This window comes from Mus musculus, chromosome 2, assembly GCF_000001635.26.
Source record: "Mus musculus strain C57BL/6J chromosome 2, GRCm38.p6 C57BL/6J".
Classification (NCBI taxonomy): Eukaryota; Metazoa; Chordata; class Mammalia; order Rodentia; family Muridae; genus Mus; species Mus musculus.
The window spans coordinates 14708384-14725649 of NC_000068.7; the positions used below are offsets into that span (position 1 = coordinate 14708384).

At 41.8% G+C, this 17266-nt stretch overlaps 1 protein-coding gene and 1 pseudogene across 8 annotated transcripts in view; both read left to right on the forward strand.

The window, feature by feature from the left end:
• Positions 1-17266, forward strand: part of Cacnb2 (calcium channel, voltage-dependent, beta 2 subunit) — a 384951-nt gene that overhangs the window by 104523 nt on the left and 263162 nt on the right. The gene's annotated exons all lie outside the window — the stretch shown is intronic.
• Gm13315 (predicted gene 13315) lies at positions 12259-14239 on the forward strand (annotated as a pseudogene). Its single transcript, NR_028497.1, has one exon. The product of NR_028497.1 is annotated as a predicted gene 13315 (transcript).

Below are 17266 nucleotides of genomic sequence, written 5' to 3' on the forward strand. Positions count from 1 at the left end.
GTTGCAGTGACCTTTACGATGGTCCTGTTCCATCCTCATAAGGCATTCCAGGACTGAGAGAGAGAGAGAGAGAGAGAGTTCATTTTTGCCTTAGGGTTTCTATTGCTGTGAGGAGACACCATGACCACAGCAGCTCTTATAAAGGAGAGCATTTAATTAAGGCTTGCTTATAGGTTCAGAGGTTTAGCCCATTGATATCATGGTGAGAAACATGGCAGCATGAAGGCAGACACAGTTCTGGAGAAGGAGCTGAGCATTCTACATCTGTAACAGCAAGTAGCAAGAAGAGAGACAGACAGACAGACAGGCAGACACTGGGCCTGGCTTGAGAATCTGAAACCTCAAAGCCCACTCCCACAGTGACACACTTTCTCCAAAAGGCCACACCTTCTAATACCTATCAAATATCACCACTCTCTAATGACCAAGCCTCCAAATATATGAGCCTATGCAGCCATTTTCATTCAAACTACCATATTTTGGAGTCACAGAAGTGTGGTTTATTTGTTAGAGTCTTAGGGAATATCACCGTTGAATTTAACCATAATTTTAGACAGCAAAATTTTACCTATGAACAGAAGTCATTTCAAAAGTAATATGAGGGTCATTTTACTTATTTCCAAATGCCCATGTGCCAGGGACTATAGGTGCCCTAAACAACACAATTTCCAATACTTGACATGGTTACTTATAGAAAACCATTGTACACACTCTGCAAAGTGCACATCAGCGTTTTCCTCCCTGTGTATTTTGATTTCAGTATATTTCAAATTTCTCAGCAGTCTCATGGATGCATTTATTGTCTCATGGATTGGTGGGCACACAATCTTAGAGAAGGCATGGAGCACTGTGGTAGTAGCTTCTAAAGATGTCTTTGTCTTAGTCCCTGGACATGCTATTTTACATTACCTTGATGACAAACAAATAACATGCAGGGATGATTAAGAGTCTTCAGCTAGAAAAAATAAATGGTTGTATATTGTCTAGTCAGGTACAATGTAATCACTACAGTTCTTCCATGTTGAAGAGGGAGGCTGAGTCTGAGTAACAGGAGATGTCAGCAGAAGCAGCTGCAGAGAAGAAAAGAAGATGTTGGCTGGCTTTGGGGGTTGAAAGAACCCTAAACCAAGAGACACAACAGTTATTAAAACATGAAAAAGTTTGGTTCTTCCCAAAAGTCTCCATTAGGGACACCACGACTTTTTCCTGGATGAGAATCACTTAGGATTCTGGGTTCCAGGTTGTGTGAGAGGTTGTTTTCAACTCAGATGCTGATGATAATGGAATGTAGTACCTTAGGGATGCCTACAGGCAGTGTGTAGGAATGAACTTTTGACGGTGTGTGGGTGATACCTACAGGCAGTGTGTAGAAACACCAGCTGTGTCTACAGTGTGCTGCAGATGCCTACAGGAAGTGTGGATGAATGTCACTTGTGTGTAGGACATGCCTTCAGACAGTATGTAGGATTTCCATCTGTGTCTACAGTGAGAGAGATGCCTACAGGCAGTGTGAAGGAATTCCACCTGTGTCTATATGTATAGGATATTTGACAAGGGAAACGCTGCAAAGAATCCTGCAGCATTGTGCTTAGTTCATAATTTTGGCAAAACACAATACAAAATATATGGTGCATGCCTGCCATCCTGGTACTGCAGCTGGAAGCAGATGTCTATGCATCCATGACCAGCCAGTCAAGTCAAAATGGCAAGTTCCAGGTTCAGCAAGAGACCCTGGCTCAAAAAATACAGTGGAGAGTAAAAGAGTAAGATGCTCAGCATTGACTTCTGGCCTCTGCACAAGTGCGCGTGCACGCGCGCGCGCGCACACACACACACACATGCATGTTCTGGAATTGACAAGTTATCATGGCAGGGTTGGAAGGCTAAGCAAAACTTTCCCTCTTTGCTAGGCAGTAAAAATGGGTAAGAGTAAGTATGTGATGGAATGACGTAGTAAAAAAATATTTTAAAAATCCCAGGGTGGGGTTTCTTCCCGTCTTAGACTATTTATGTTTCCGGATGAAAGACACGCACAGTCTTTGGACCCCTTCCAAAGTAATATAGATCAGACATAACAGAAGAAGCCATCATGAGATAAAAATAGAATATATCAGAGGGAGAGAAAGAGAGCACCACAGAGTAGGAGTCAAGAAACCGTCGCCCGTGGGCTGGTCAACTAGAATGAAGAAGAGCTCAGATAAAACATAGTAAAGAGTAGTAATTCGATGATATCAATAGAGAAATAGATTCTAACAGCATGGGTAGTAGATAGTTGCCCAGCTATTGTGTTGTCTAAGACATATTTAAAAATACAAGTCTGGATGTCTTTCATCTGGGAACATATATAGTCTAAGGCAGGGAAGAAAACCCTCGATGGGATTTTTTAAATACTTTTTACTACAGAATGAAAGGGGTAAGACCACAAGAACCCTTTTAAATACACCTCCAGTGACCTAAATGCCTTTTATTAGGCCCCTCCTCTTAAAGGTTCTACCGCTTTCAAACAGTCCCATCACATTGTTGAAGCCTTTAGCACTGGGACATTTAAGGGACATGTTCAGGGTTACTTAAGATGCAGTCTGCAGCAGGATTTAACACTGCAGTTCTCTTTGCACTGCCTAGGATTGAAGTCTGACTCTTCTCCTCTGGCTGTGTGCATATTAGTTAGACTCAGTGCTATTTGCCCCTCTGATAAAGGGGCACAAAGATACTACCTTCAAGAATTGATGTACAAAGTAAAAGAAACACTAAAAAGTGCTTGCCATGGAGAAACCACCATTCTTAATAGAGATCTCGGAGAACCTCAAATTTCTGCAAGAAGGAGCCAGAGAATCTTTATTTTTCTATTTCTCCTGTTTCCTCATATTGAGACAAGATATTGTTCCATAGCCCAGAGTGGCCTGGAGTCCAGCATCCTCTTGTTTCAGCCTCCAGAGCGCTAGGACCATGCTAAGGGTGAATGAGGCCTGTTCTGTTTCTTATTTGTTTAAAAAATATATGAGGGATGTGGTTACATAAAGATTTTTCTATTTATTTCATTATTTAAGTAATAAAAGATGGACTAGGTATTCATCTCTAATTCCATTTCTTTTTTTAAGTGAAATCCCATTAGCTCAAAAATCCGTGTGGAATCAGACCCCATTTTTACACTTTTATTCTTCCTTCCTCTATTCCCTCCTTCCTTCCTGTCTCCCTACCTCCTGGGTGTCTGTCTGTCTGCCTGCCTGTCTGTCTTTATCTCCTGAGAATTTCATTCACTACTCGTGACTACAGTGTTACACAGGGTCTCCTTTGGTCCGGGCTGACATCAAGCTTGTAGCTATGAATGGTCTGCAAATCTGATCCACATGCTTCTGCTTCCTGTGTGTACCACCACTCCCCGCTCCTTTAACACAGTCATCATATTAAACGTGGCCCACACAAGTAGGCTTTTGGCTATTGGGCTTTGAGGATTCCCTCCATCCAATGTCCTACTCAGGGATGAGGTGTAGACCTGTGGTTGCCAGGTCCAGACACTCTCCATACTAGCTGAGTGACACCTTTGGGAGCCCATTCAATTTCCTTCTCCCCTGGATATTCTCTCAGCCTATGAGGAGCCTATAAACAGAAATCTGCTGGGGAAGCACCTGAGCTGTATGCTACTGCCACCTTGTGGTCATATCTCTTTCTGTGACTCAGCCTTCTATTCCTTTTGAGCCCCCATCCTCATTCTCACACCATGTTCTTTCTGTCCTCCCAGAAAAGGAACAACCAAGTGCATGAGCAGGGTCCCATGTAAATCCAAATACTGCCAAAGGCTGGAGTAGTCAAGGTTTTCAGACTGGGCAGTAAATTACCTGTCCCAGTTTTCCTTAGAATGGCTCCAGTTGGGCATGAATGGTTGGATGTAAACTGTTATGTGTTACAAATTATGAATCCCTCCATGGTACCCTTCAAGAAAGTTCATACTGGAATTTTAGGCATGTTCACTGATCATGCCAACATAAATTTATTCTCATCCAGGTTGAAATGCTTAAATGTCATTCATAATGGGACTTATAAATAGTTGATGTTTCTTTCAAATATGAAACCTGGGAAGAAAGTGCGAGTTCAAAGCAGATCTGGCATCTGCCTAGGACCCAGTTCCTGGTTCTCAGGTGGCATATTGCTGTGACCTCCTACCATGCACGGGACATGGAGGGTCCTCATATAAACACACTAGTTCAACTCTTGAAGAGCCAGCCCTGATGACCTCAGCACGACATAGGTCATACTTTTTAAGACTATGTTGGTCAGATTTCAGCATGTGAGCTTGGCATATGTACTGAGATCATTGCATTGATCAAATCAGAGAGGTAACATGGAACTGTAAATCAGTTTGGGGGCAGGGGATAGAGCTCAGCGATGGAGTGTTATCTAATGACACCCTGGACTCTAGCCCCACTCTGCGAAGACTTATTAGCTTAGGCTTTGAAATTCAGTAAAAATTTCTGCTGCTCCAAAGTCAACTAAGTTGACATTAAAACCTGCATGCGATGCTATTTATGAGGGGGTGAAGGTGTTTATATCAAGCATAATGAGTGGGATCTTTCAAAGAATGAAGATTCATAGTTTAATTATGTTGTCTTGGTGACTGTCTGCTTCTTAAATGAGAATAATAAAAGGCTTCTGTGATCTGAGTATAAAATAATTGGGCAAGTATACTAGATTTGAAGTTCTTTATACCTAATCAGATGACTCCCAGTGGAGTCTTCCATGTCCGCTCCTCATTGGAGAAATGTTTTCCTATTTCAGTTAACTTCTTCATTATATGTTCACATGGCTACAGCAGACAGCAGGAAATGAGGGTTTCTTACCCATTTCATCATAACAGTGAGTTCCACTGCTAGTTAACATAGTTTCGATGGGAAATGTCCCCAGAGAAACATGTATTGGCAACTTAGTCCTGAGCAGTAATGTCCAGAGGGTATTGGGTCACAATGACTTTCAATAGATTAACCTCTGATGGTTTCACTGCTGAAGGGACTAGAGGAAGGTGGTCGGGGTTGTAGAGCATTTCATCTAGCTCTAGAAATTGAGTCAGTCTCTCTCTCTCTCTCTCTCTCTCTCTCTCTCTCTCTCTCTCCTCTCTCTCTCTCTCTCTCTCTCCCTCCCTCCCCTGATGCTCTATCTTGCTCATTTTCATTCCTGTACACTATAAAGCACACATCCTTTTCCCAACATGCTCTTCCACTATATGATTTCTGCCTCACCACAGGCCTCAAACACAACCAGATCAACCACGTATGGACATCCTCCCTCCCTGCAGTTGCTTCTCTTGGGCATTGTGTTTCCACTAGTTGACACATTGACACACTAGTACAATATCACCAGGAGGTGACTTCTCTGGAAGCTACGTCAGAAGAGACTGATCTAATCTGACATGTCTGCTATTGCTGTAAGAATTCTTCTTTTCTGTGATCTGGTATGTTTTTTTTCTTTCACAGTTTCTCACCCCCCTCACTATTAACAGATCATTAGTTTTCTGCTTACTTGGGCCCCTTGGCACATTCAACATTCAGCTCTCTGCTCCCCTCCCCCTCTGGCTCACGTTCCTGAGAAACACCAAGCCAGGTTGAATCTGATGCTCATTGACTTGACCCTTGAACTCCAGCAGATGAGCATAAGGGGTCATGTTAGAAACATCAGCATGGGAAACTTTTATGCAGGTAGAAACACGTATTTGACACTATACTCGATACCATCCCCTGTTTTCTCTTTTCTGTTTACCTGGCCCATCTACAATACCATTCCTGAGAATCCCTTTCCACACCCTCCTTGATGTCCAGTGCCCAACACTTTCCTCCTCTCTCTGCTCTCATTTAATGATCTTTCTCCTAACTTCATCAGAGAAAGGGGCACCTCTCTGAAAAGGCCTTCTTATAGCTGCTGCAGTTCAGTCAGATGCCCAGTTCTCTGCCCTCCTTCACATTACAGTAGATGAATGAAATCAGTCTAGTCATTCAGTCAATGTGCATGGTGCCTCATCCCCTCTGGACCACCCAACGGCTCTCTTCTACATTTATCTGTGATCTCTCTCAAAGCATCTCTTGTTTTACTCTAACCTGTAACACCTCTGCTTAATTCCACATCTTTCTACAGACATGTTTTCTATGCTAAATAAAATCTTCCTGGAAAAAACATGTTCCTATGATACAAGATTGTTTATATCAGCTGACTCTTTTTAATGGTAATTTTGTTTCTTGGCAGGAGAGGATAGGACATGTGTAGGGAGGCTTGCATGTGGAGGTCAGAGGACACCTTTTAGGAGTGGGCTCTCTCCTCCCACCATGTGGGTTATGGGGATCAAACTCAGGTATCCGGCTTGGCAGCAAGCACCTTACCTGCTGAGTCATCTTGCTGGTCCTTGGCACTTTTGGCCCAAACTCTCATTGAATTCCTCTCATCTACAAACATTATTGATCTGTATATGTTGAGATCTGATATTCAATCTGTAGTCTATATCACATTTGATTTCTCTTTGTCTATGAACCAAAGAAATCATTTCCTGTATCTTACCAGACTCCTGACTTCTGTAGTCACTTGTTTGTTGAAGCTAGTTCTGGGCCATCTTTGTAAAGGCCCATGGTTTTAAAGGCATCTCTGTGCTGCCTTCCAAATGAACTTGTGTGCCCATAGATTCCTTTGGAAACCTGAAGTCGTACAATAAATTATCTACCTGGTCTCATTACATTGACATTATATAGACCTTTAATTTGACTTTTTTTAAGATAGGATCTCACTAAATGGGTCTGGTTGGCTTGAACTCACTATATAGAACAAGCTAGCTTCCAGCTCACAAAGCTCTATCTGTCTCTGCCCTGCGGGTGTGTGAATTAAAGGCATGTATCACATCTGATTATATGTTCTGCCAAAGTTTTTCAAAATTAAGATTCTCCAAATTGGTTTTGTTCCCCTTTTCAAGCCTGCTTCTCCCTAAAGGTGCCTTTTAGGAAATGGAGCTGACATTCACAATGTTGTTTAGCTCATGTATCCCCTTTCAAACCCCAGCTTGGTGTTATTATTGTCTCATGTAGTGTGGATCTCTGGGTTTTATCACCTCTGCCTTCACAATACATTCAGAATCAAACCATCTTTCAAGATTTCTCTCCAACAAATATCCTAGAAAGCCCTTCTCTCCTTACAGAGCTATTGTGGTAGTTGTAAAAAAATACCCTCTTTTTGGTATATTTTAGCTCCCTGAAGTCACCGCACAGCATGCATGAAGCCACTGCTGAAGTGTCAGTCAATGTTGTTTGTCCTTCCCAAAACTCTATCATGGCTTTCACTCACAAAGTCCGGTTGCTATAGTGACAGAATGATCCTAACCGATCCCAATCCTGGCTATTGGAGATGAAATCACAAGTGCCTACTGACTCCTCTGTGAGGACAGTGTGAGCCCCCACCTCTTGTGTTTATCTAATGCTTTCTTCTCTTGATCTCATGTCTTATTCATATGTCATATTCTATACTTACCTTCCACAGATGCCCTACATGAGACAAGAACTTAGTCTGTCTGTCATTCCTACCTCTCTTCCCAAAATACATCAAAATTGCAAGTTGGTGTTTAAAAATACATGTCCCTATTTTCTTTACCTGCATAGCACCACAGGAGCAGAGCGTTTTCCATTGTCCACTTGTGTATCTGTGTCCCAACTCGATTTTATTGTCAACTAGGCACAGCATTGTATCACTGGAAAAGAGGGAAACTCAACTGAAAAAATTGTCTCAATCAGATTGGTCAATCAGTGAGAGCCCGTCTTGATTGATGTTTGAAGTGGGAGAGTGCAGCCCACTGTGGGTGGCACAATTCCTAGGCATGTGATATAGAGATCCTGCATGACCCATGGGCTGTGAGGTGCCTAGCAGTTAGGATATACACACAAGATTTGTCATTTGAGAAAGCTCAGTTTATTGATATAGGCATACCTTATCGTATCATGCTAATATAAAAGTTAAGCAGACATCTCACCAACTGCGGAACTTGGACAGGAAAGGCTGCAGGATTCAACTTGGGAAAGTTTTACAGTAAGGACACTTCAGAAGCCTGAGGCTCAACTCACATTCTTTACCCTCCTACTCCCGCCCACCCCACCCATTCCTGTAAAGCCCTTCAGCTGTATCTGGGTGGGAGGATAACACTAATGGTGTTCCAGAAACTCCTTAGGAGCTTTGGCCAGCCAGTACTGACAAGCCAGCATCTGTGAGCAGACTGACAACTCTGAAAGTTCAATGGTCATTGAAACCAGGACCTTGCACATTTTCAGGTCCTCTTGCTGACTAGTGTCAACAGAGGCCAGAGAAGCAGTGTTTCTGGAGCACTGGCTGTGTGATCCTAGTGACCACGCCTAAAGATCCAATGTTTGTATCATTTTTTGGGCAGTAGCTTTCCATGAATCAGGGCTCACAGCTTGAGGCTAGTTCACCAGCTTATCATCAATAGTTTGGGATTAGTTGCTTAGCATATCAAAGACTGCCTGGAGCTTGCTTTTGGGGCCTAGTTCTTATCAGAGCTGCCTAGTGACAAGCTCCTATTTTACAGGCATCACATTATTCCAAATCATACAAAATAGCTTTTAAGTCACACAAAATGGTTTCACTTATGTTCCTACCATGTGGAGCTGGACTGCATAAGAACACTAGTTTAACATGAGCCAGAGAGCAAGTCAGCAAGCAATATTCCTCTGAGATTTGTATTTCAGTTCCTGACTCCTTGTTATGTCTTTTCAGTGTGGAAGAATTTTATAATTCAGTCAACAAAACAACAGTTAGTGAAACCTCATTATATATTAAGAAGGTATTTTGAAGAAAAAAAAGCAGTAACCTTTAAAAGGGTTATTTTTCAGACTTAACTAGTTAAAAGAAAGATCCAGTATAAAGTGTGACAGTATGGGAAATATTTCTGTGAAAGTGCCATGAGAGTCTAAGCAATATATAAACAAAACACTATGACTGTCGTGGATATTCCTGGTGTGGTAGAACACACCTGTGATCCTGGCACGAACAAAGCAGAGACGGAAGATGGTGAGTGAGTCCAAGTTCACCCTCAGCTCTGCTGTGAAACCTGCTCCTAGGTGGGAAAGTTTAGATGGTGTCAAACTATCTTTACTTGTACTCAAGCACATAGTTTGACATAAGCTGTCTATCAACTGTCTGTTGCATGTGTGTGTGTGTGTGTGTGTGTGTGTGTGTGTGTGTGTGTGTGTGTGTGTGTGTGAGAGAGAGAGAGACAGAGAGAGAGAGAGAGAGAGAATATCCACTTTATCCCATGTATGAGAGTTATATAGGAAACTGAATCCACTGTAATCCAGCAAGGCCTTAATCCTCTAAAAGTATTTAAATTAGGGATCCTTGGGTTTGCATTAGGATAGGAACTCCAAGATTTCCATTTTGAGTAAGACAGACATATACAGAGCTGAGTAGGATTTTAAGATAAAATGAGCACAGGGCATATAAATACCTACCTGTGAATTTTCTTTTTCATTAAATACCTTGCTAAGAAAGTCAGGTCACCTGCACTAATAGAAGTTTAGCAATCTTTAGTCTCACTCCACTGAAGTAATTCACTGAAGTAAACTGAAGGCGTGTACCCCTACACTTCTCGGTTTTATTTTACCTCCCACATATGTGGAATCCTCTAGAAAATCATCCTGAAGATCTGCTGCACCACAAAAACAGGTAGGGTCAGACCGTCTTCACGGCTCTCTTAACCAGTGGTAAATCAGATAAATTTCCTCTCCCTTTTATCGATTTTGAAACGATTCCTCTAGACTTGCAGTGAGCAGTAGGTATGGGAGAAAAATCTTTTACCTTTAACCAAAACTAAGATTAAAGATTTAGCATGACAAGCTACTTGGAACCACCATCGGAGCTGTGGATAGGAGCAAGATCAAGGTAGGATATTTGGAAACAGACAAAGTTTATGCTGGGTCTTCTCTCTAAACAGTCGCCCTTTTATGTAGTCTCCAGCCCTCATTTAAAGATGCAGTGCCATTGTACAAAAGCCCCACCTGTTCCCTAAGTATGGCTTCCTCCAAAGCCACTCAATGTCCCTCCTCCTGTTTGTCCCACTCTCTCTAAAACTTCTCAAGGCCAGTAGGTGCAGGGAGGGAGAGCAGGGAGAGGAATGGTTGAATCCATTTGCTTCAACCACTGCAAGCTGATATGATCAGGCTTTTCCTTAACTGTTATTTGTTCCAGCTTCGCATCTGGCCAGCCATATGATTCCTGTAGAATGGTTGTAAGGTCAATGACATGTAATATGTATCAGAAACTCATGATAAGTAACAGTATTTGGGGGGATTGGTTATTTTTATTTTATTTTTTTATTTCTCCCTTAATTTTTTCTTTTTTTGATTGATTGATTTTGTTGTTTGTTAATTTCATACATACACATACACACACAATCACAAGCAAGTATGCACACACATCAATCCTTTTCTAGGATCATTACTTTTGGTTTTATCATCTGGCCCATTTAGTTTATCCAGGGCTATCTGTCACCATTGGGTTAGAAGCACCCCTGGAACCTGGTGGGGGTCATTGATGGGTACAGGACTCAAGCAATGACTTCCTTCCTCCCTTAAGCTGGCAATGAAATTATTTTTAGGAACAAAGACTCTCTTCAGTATGAAAACCCTGGGGTCCTAGAGATGGAATAGGTGAAGTATATCCTACTACTACAACTGGAGAGTTGTACTGCGTTAGGCAAGTCACTGTCCTGAGATCTGATTGTTCATTTGCCATCTAGAGGTGAACAACATTAGTCTTCATAAGAGTCTCTAGACTAAAGGGATCATGCTTACCCCCTGGACCCCTTTTGTCCTAACTTTCCCTTTACACTTGACTCATGTCAAGCCTGTGAGTATGGCGTGAGGCTCCTTCTGCCTCACTACCGTGAGTATCCTACCAAGTGCCATTTGGTGTGAGACACTTAGCGTCCTCCGAAGGTCAGCCTGAGAAACAGCCCTTTAAAGCCCGCTGTGGCATTTCCCGTCAGGACTGTCAGGAACACTGCTTGTGCCTTTACAAGATGTTCCTTTTTATGGGACTTCAGGAGAATTTGGTGTCTGCTGTGTGTGCCAAGCTGCGTGGCGCTTCTGAGCATTGGGTTTATTTTAAGCTTATGGCCAGTAAATTATGTAACTGACCGAGTTTCCCTTTTTGAGGTGCCTGCTAGAAAGCTTACAGTGAGATTCAGGCTCATCTGGAAGAAGTGCAGTGGTCATCACAGGGTGTTCCAGTCTTTATTTCTGCATCTGTTGCCCCACCTCCATCTTTGTTGTCCTTTTATTGTAATTCCTTTTATATAATTTAAACATTTTTTTAAAATTTATTCATGAGCGCTTAGCTTACTATAGAGTGAGTTGGCTAGCTTGTGCAAACCTCAAGCTCAACACTTAGTACTACCAAAACCAAATTATTATTCTTTTAAATTTCCTTAAATGCTTTCTCAAGTTTGGTGAAAGGAAGGAAGAACGTTGGAAAGTAGGGAAGAAAAAAATATGGATTATATCAATTTCACTTGCTAATACTCCTATAGTTCAGAGATGAGTTACTTTTCACCACATGGTACTAGTTGGGTCTACATAGTAAGTTCTTCCAGGAACTACAGGCCAGCCAGAACTACATAGTAAGACCCTACCTGAAGAGGGGGAGGGATCTAGTGATATAGAATTAATTTTTCCATGAGTAAAATTTTTGACTTTTTAACAAAGGGAAAGAAAGAAGTTTGGCTAGTGAGTGTTTATAGAACATGAGAATGGTTTGGAAAACTACTAGAAAAGAAGTTATGTAAAGGCTGGTTGACTCTGCTCACTATAGGGGAAAGTGGCTCCCAGTTTATTAGAGGGTAAACTGTATGCTCCTCCTGGGTTGGCTTGTAAAATTACTTTTTATCTGGCACAGAACAAGATGGAGAAAAACAATAGCTTGGGATTCTGAAAATCTTACCCTGCCTGTTTTTGTAATTAACTTGCAGAACTTTGGTGTGCGGGTGAACCTTGACTGTTGATTTGACTGAGAAAACCTTAAGGTTACTTAGTAAAGTGCTCCTTTGGGTGTGTCTGGTAGCATTTCCAGGGAGAAGTAACTAAGGAGACAAGACCTACTTTGAATGTGGAATGCCCCGCCCCATACATAGAGAGCAGGGTGGGATAAAAGCTGAGAAAGGAGGAAACCATCAAAGACCAATTCCCTCTGCCCTATCTCCCTCTTCTCTCTCTCTCTCCCCTCTTCCACTCTCCCTCTCTCCCACTTTCCTTTCTCTCCCTCTCTTTCTCTTTCCCTATCTCCTGCTATGATGTGAGCTACCGTGCCTTCATGTTTTCTTTGTTATGATTGATCAAAATCTCTGAAACTATAAGCCAAAGTAAATAATTACTTCAAGTCTTTTTTACTCAGTTATTGGTCACAGTGACAACAGTGTGGCAAAGTTTCGCCCTTTATAAACTAGAAGTAAATCAGAATTTACATTCCAGGAATTGTAAGAATCACATGGGTCAAATTTCTCGTCTACTTTTTATGTACTGGAGCCCAGTGGGAATCATGCATGTCAGCTGTTATTCTTCTTTCTCTTTTCTCCTTGAGCAAAGGATTTCAAAAAGTGTTAATTGGGCTGGAGCCACTGTCACCGAGCCTAACCCATGCTGCTGCTGCTCACCCATCACCCCTCTCTCCACCCCTCCCACCCTGATTGTGCACTAGTGGTCTTAAAATATTCAAAGTCCAAGATGGCAACCCTCAAGGACCAGCTGATTGTGAATCTTTTTAAGGAAGAACAGGTCCCCCAGAACAAGATTACAGTTGTTGGGATTGGTGGCATTGGCATGGCTTGTGCCATCAGTATCTTAATGAAGGACTTGGCAGATAAGCTTGCCCTTGTTGACGTCACAGAAGACAAACTAAAGGAAGAGATGATGGATCTCCAGCATGGCAGCCCTTTCCTTAAAAACAACAAAAATTGTCTCCAGCAAAGACTACTGTGTAACTGCGAACTCCAAGCTGGTCACCATCACAGGGAGGCCCGTCAGCAAGAGGGAGAGAGCCGACTCAACCTGGTCCAGCGAAATGTGAACATCTTCAAGTTCATCATTCCAAACATTGTGAAGTACAGTTCACACTGCAAGCTGCTGATTGTCTCAAATCCAGTGGATATCTTGACCGACGTGGCTTGGAAAATCAGTGGCTTTTCCAAAAGCTGAGTTATTGGAAGTGGTTGCAATCTGGATTCAGCTCAGTTCCTTTACCTCATGGGAGAACGGCTGGGGGTTCACCCAGTGAGCTGTCACAGGTGCATCCTGGGAGAACATGGCGACTCCAGTGTGCCTGTGTGTAGTGGTGTGAACATTGCCAGTGTTTCCCTGAAGTATCTGAGCCCAGAACTGATGCAGAGAAGGAGCAGTGGAAGGAGGTTCACAAGCAGGTGGTGGACAGTGTGTAAGAGGTGATCAAGCTGAAAGGCTACACATCCTGGGCCACTGACCTCTCTGTGGCAGACTTGGCTGAGAGCATAATGAAGAACCTTAGATGGGTGCATCCCATTTCCACCATGATTAAGGGTCTCTATGGAATCAATGATGATGTCTTCCTCAGTGTCTCATGTATCCTGGGACAAAATGGAATCTCAGATGTTGTGAAGGTGACACTGACTCCCGAGGAAGAGGCCGGCCTGAAGAAGAGTGCAGATACCCTCTGGGGAATCCAGAAGGAGCTGCAGTTCTAAAGTCTTCTCCGTGTCCTAGCACTTTACCATCCAGGCTGTAGCAGGGTTTCTAGGGAGGCCATACCCTTCTCATCTGAGCTGTGGTTAGTACAGTGGTGTTGATGTGGTGTGGGGAAACATCTCACTCCCCACAGCTCTGCCCTGCTGCCAAGTAGTAGTTGTGTAGTGGTAACCTGGTTAGTGTGACAGTCCCACTGTCTCAGAGTCACTCGGCCTACTGTTCAGGCTTCCATTACCATGTGTGCTACATTGCTGCCTTTCACACCCTCACCAAACATGCCTAGGCCAACGAGTTCCCAGTTAGTCATAACCTGGCTCCAGTGTGTAAGTCCATTATGCATATCTTATGCATAAATGTTCTACGGGATATTTTATGTATTATATGTGCCTGTAGTGTACATTGCAATATTATGTGAAATGTAAGATCTGCATATGGATGAAGGAACCAACCACTCAAGTGTCATGCCAATGAAAACACCAAATAAACCTTGAACAGTGGAAACAAAAAGTGTTGAATTGGTAGCTGGAGAGATGGTTTAGTGGTTAAGAGCACTCCAGCAACCAGATGGTGGCTCACAACCATCTGTAATAGGATGTGATGCCCTCTTTTGGTATGTTTGAAGATAGCTATAGCGTACTCATGGACATAAAATAAATAAATCTTTTTTTAAAAAAAAAAATGTGGAATTCCCTGAGCCTTAGGTATGGGAGTTGGATTAGAGCTGTCTCATTATGACTGAGCTCTGCATTTCGATAGGTTGTAGTTAGTTGACTAGTCTCCATCTGTTCAAAAAGAAGTTTCCTTGTTGGGTGAAGACTACACTTATATGTATATATAAAGCCAAATATTTAGGGTGTAGTTAGGGATTATACTGGTTTAGTGAAGTGGTTGCAGCTGTAGGTTCTCTGATCTATGACATCACTAGCCCTGGGTAGTGGCTGTTTCCAGTAACAGGCATGATTTTCCTTTTGTTGAGTGACCATAAATTGAGTTACAGAGCTTTCAGTTAGCACCACAGTATGCTACTACTGTACCCTTAGAAATATACTGGCATTCTGGTCATATTGTGATTCATAGGCATCAAAGCTGTATAGGATTGTAAGAGCCAGAGGATGAGGGGATTGTGGTGAGATTGTGCCTCCTAGTAATGGCAAAAGCTACATCCATAAAGTTTTAGCAACATGACTGGATGAACAGGAACTGAACAAGGACACCAACAATAGACATGGCAAAGTGTAGTGGAGAAAGCCCACAAGAACTACAAGCAATTAAGGAATGTTGAAAACAGGAGCTATAGTCTTATCCAGGGAACAACACAGTGTGCTGTCTAGCTTTATGTCAACTTGACACAAACTAGAGTCACTGAAGGGAAGAGAGCCTCAACTGAGAAAATGCCGCCATAAGATTCAGTGATAGGTAAGCCTATAGGGCATTTTCTTAATTAGTGACTGATGTGGAAGGGCACAGCCCTTTATATGTGAGGCCATCTCTGGTCAGGTGGTCTGGGATTTTATAAGGGAGCAAACCATTATTCCTTGACCTCTGTATTAGCTCCTGTCTCCATGTTCCTGCCTCATATGAGTTCCTGTTCTAATTTCCATCGATGATTAACAGTGATGAGAAGAAAAAGCCAAAGCAAGCCTTTCCTCCCCAAGTTGCTTTGGTCTTAGTGCTTTATCACAGCAATAGTAATCTTAGCTAGGATGCACACCGACTGATTATCCAATATCAAATGGCCATCCTTGCGAACATACATTCAAGTAGCATTATACAGACTGAGTAACTTTCATTTATGTATTTAGAAATATACATGCATATACATATATGCATGCACGATCAGTTAATTAAAAAAAAAAAAAGAGGCCATGCACTTGAATGAGAGCAAGAAAAGTCTGTAAGGGTAGATTTGGGTTAAGGAAAAGGAGAGGGAAAATGGTATAGTTATATCATAATCTCCAAAAGTAAAATAAGTAAAACAAAATAGTAACTTGCTAATTTTGTAAATGAATGCTATGGTGGAGTCAGTGGCAGGATGAGTGAGTGTGTAAGAGTTTTATAGTCTGTCAAACATGTTTTGTGGTAACTGAAGGGGAAATGTGCATTTCTCTTTCTTGGCCATTCCAATCAAAAAGGAAATTAAAATAACCACTTGGAAGTATTTTATGCTGTGGTCATCATGGGTTTGCTCATGAGATATTATATCTGAATGACATGCCTTTTTCCATCAGAAGACCAATATTTTCTTTTCTATATGCATGCTCTATTTCTTTCCATCCATAATGAATAAAAAGAATGGGTCAAATTTATTTTCAGAATAAAGGATGAGCTGTGGTGAATTTTAATCAGCGGATGGTCGGATGGTCTTGGACTTGGTTTTTCATCATTACCATTCTGATTAACATAATGGAACTCTGCCTTTTTACAATTTTTCTCTTGCAGTTGGAAAGTAGTGATGTTCTCTCATTGCCCTGATTTCTGTTGGGGAAAACCAGAAGTCTGGGTAGAGAGGATTTGAGTCAGAGTAGGAGAAGGAGATGATTGGAAGCGTTGTTTGCTTATTTTCCTTGCATACACTCTGAGTAAGGAGTTAAATGAAGAAATTTTAAGAAGATACACTAAGCCACAAATCCAAATCCAAAGCAGAGGGAGACAGCTGGGAAACCTGGGGGAATTTTGGTGTTTAAATGTTTTAATGCTTTGTGTTGCAAAGTAGGGACATGACCTTGGTCGACTTTGAGAGACTCAAAGGAAAAGGTATAGAAGTGGATTTTGCAGGTTTCCTTGAGCTATGCAGAAAAAAGGAGGGCATTGGATTTAAGTGACTTTGATTGCAGGATTGAACTCCTTTAGATGCCATTGTATTACAAGATAAGGGGATTATTAGGATTACCCAGTTTTATCACACGCTTGAATATAGCATGTTTTACATAAACTGCAGCATAAAGGTTGTCTTCCATGTATCCAACCTATGACTCAGGCCACATGGAGTCAAAGACAGTTAGGAATTCGACCCTATAAAAAAAATATAGTCTTACCTAAACACTGAAGTTCTTCTGTTTTGTTTTGTTTTGTTTGGGGGGGGGGGCATGTGCCAGTTACTTGGTTCTCAAGCATGATCTTTCTACGTTACAATGTTGAGTCTGTTTCCAATGTTAGAAGTGCTTAAATCTTACTGAAGCCAAGTGCCCATTCCATGTCTTCTAGTAGTTTGGGAAGCATAACTTCTTCTCCTCTAACTACCTCATTATTTTGCTGACTTCTCCTGTTATCTGTGTGTACTCTTATTACTGAAAAATATGGTTATTGATTGGAAAAAGCAAGCATCATAGTAGATAAAGGAATAGAGAAACCTTGGCAAAAAAAAGTAATAAATCTGAAAAAGAATGATACATATCTTCATTGAAGCAGAGTCAAATAGAATTGTGCTTTTTTGGTGTCTAAAGAAGTAAAAATTAAGGCTAGGGAGATGACTCAGTAAAGTGCTTGTTATGCAAGTATGAGGACATGACCAGATCTCTAGCAGC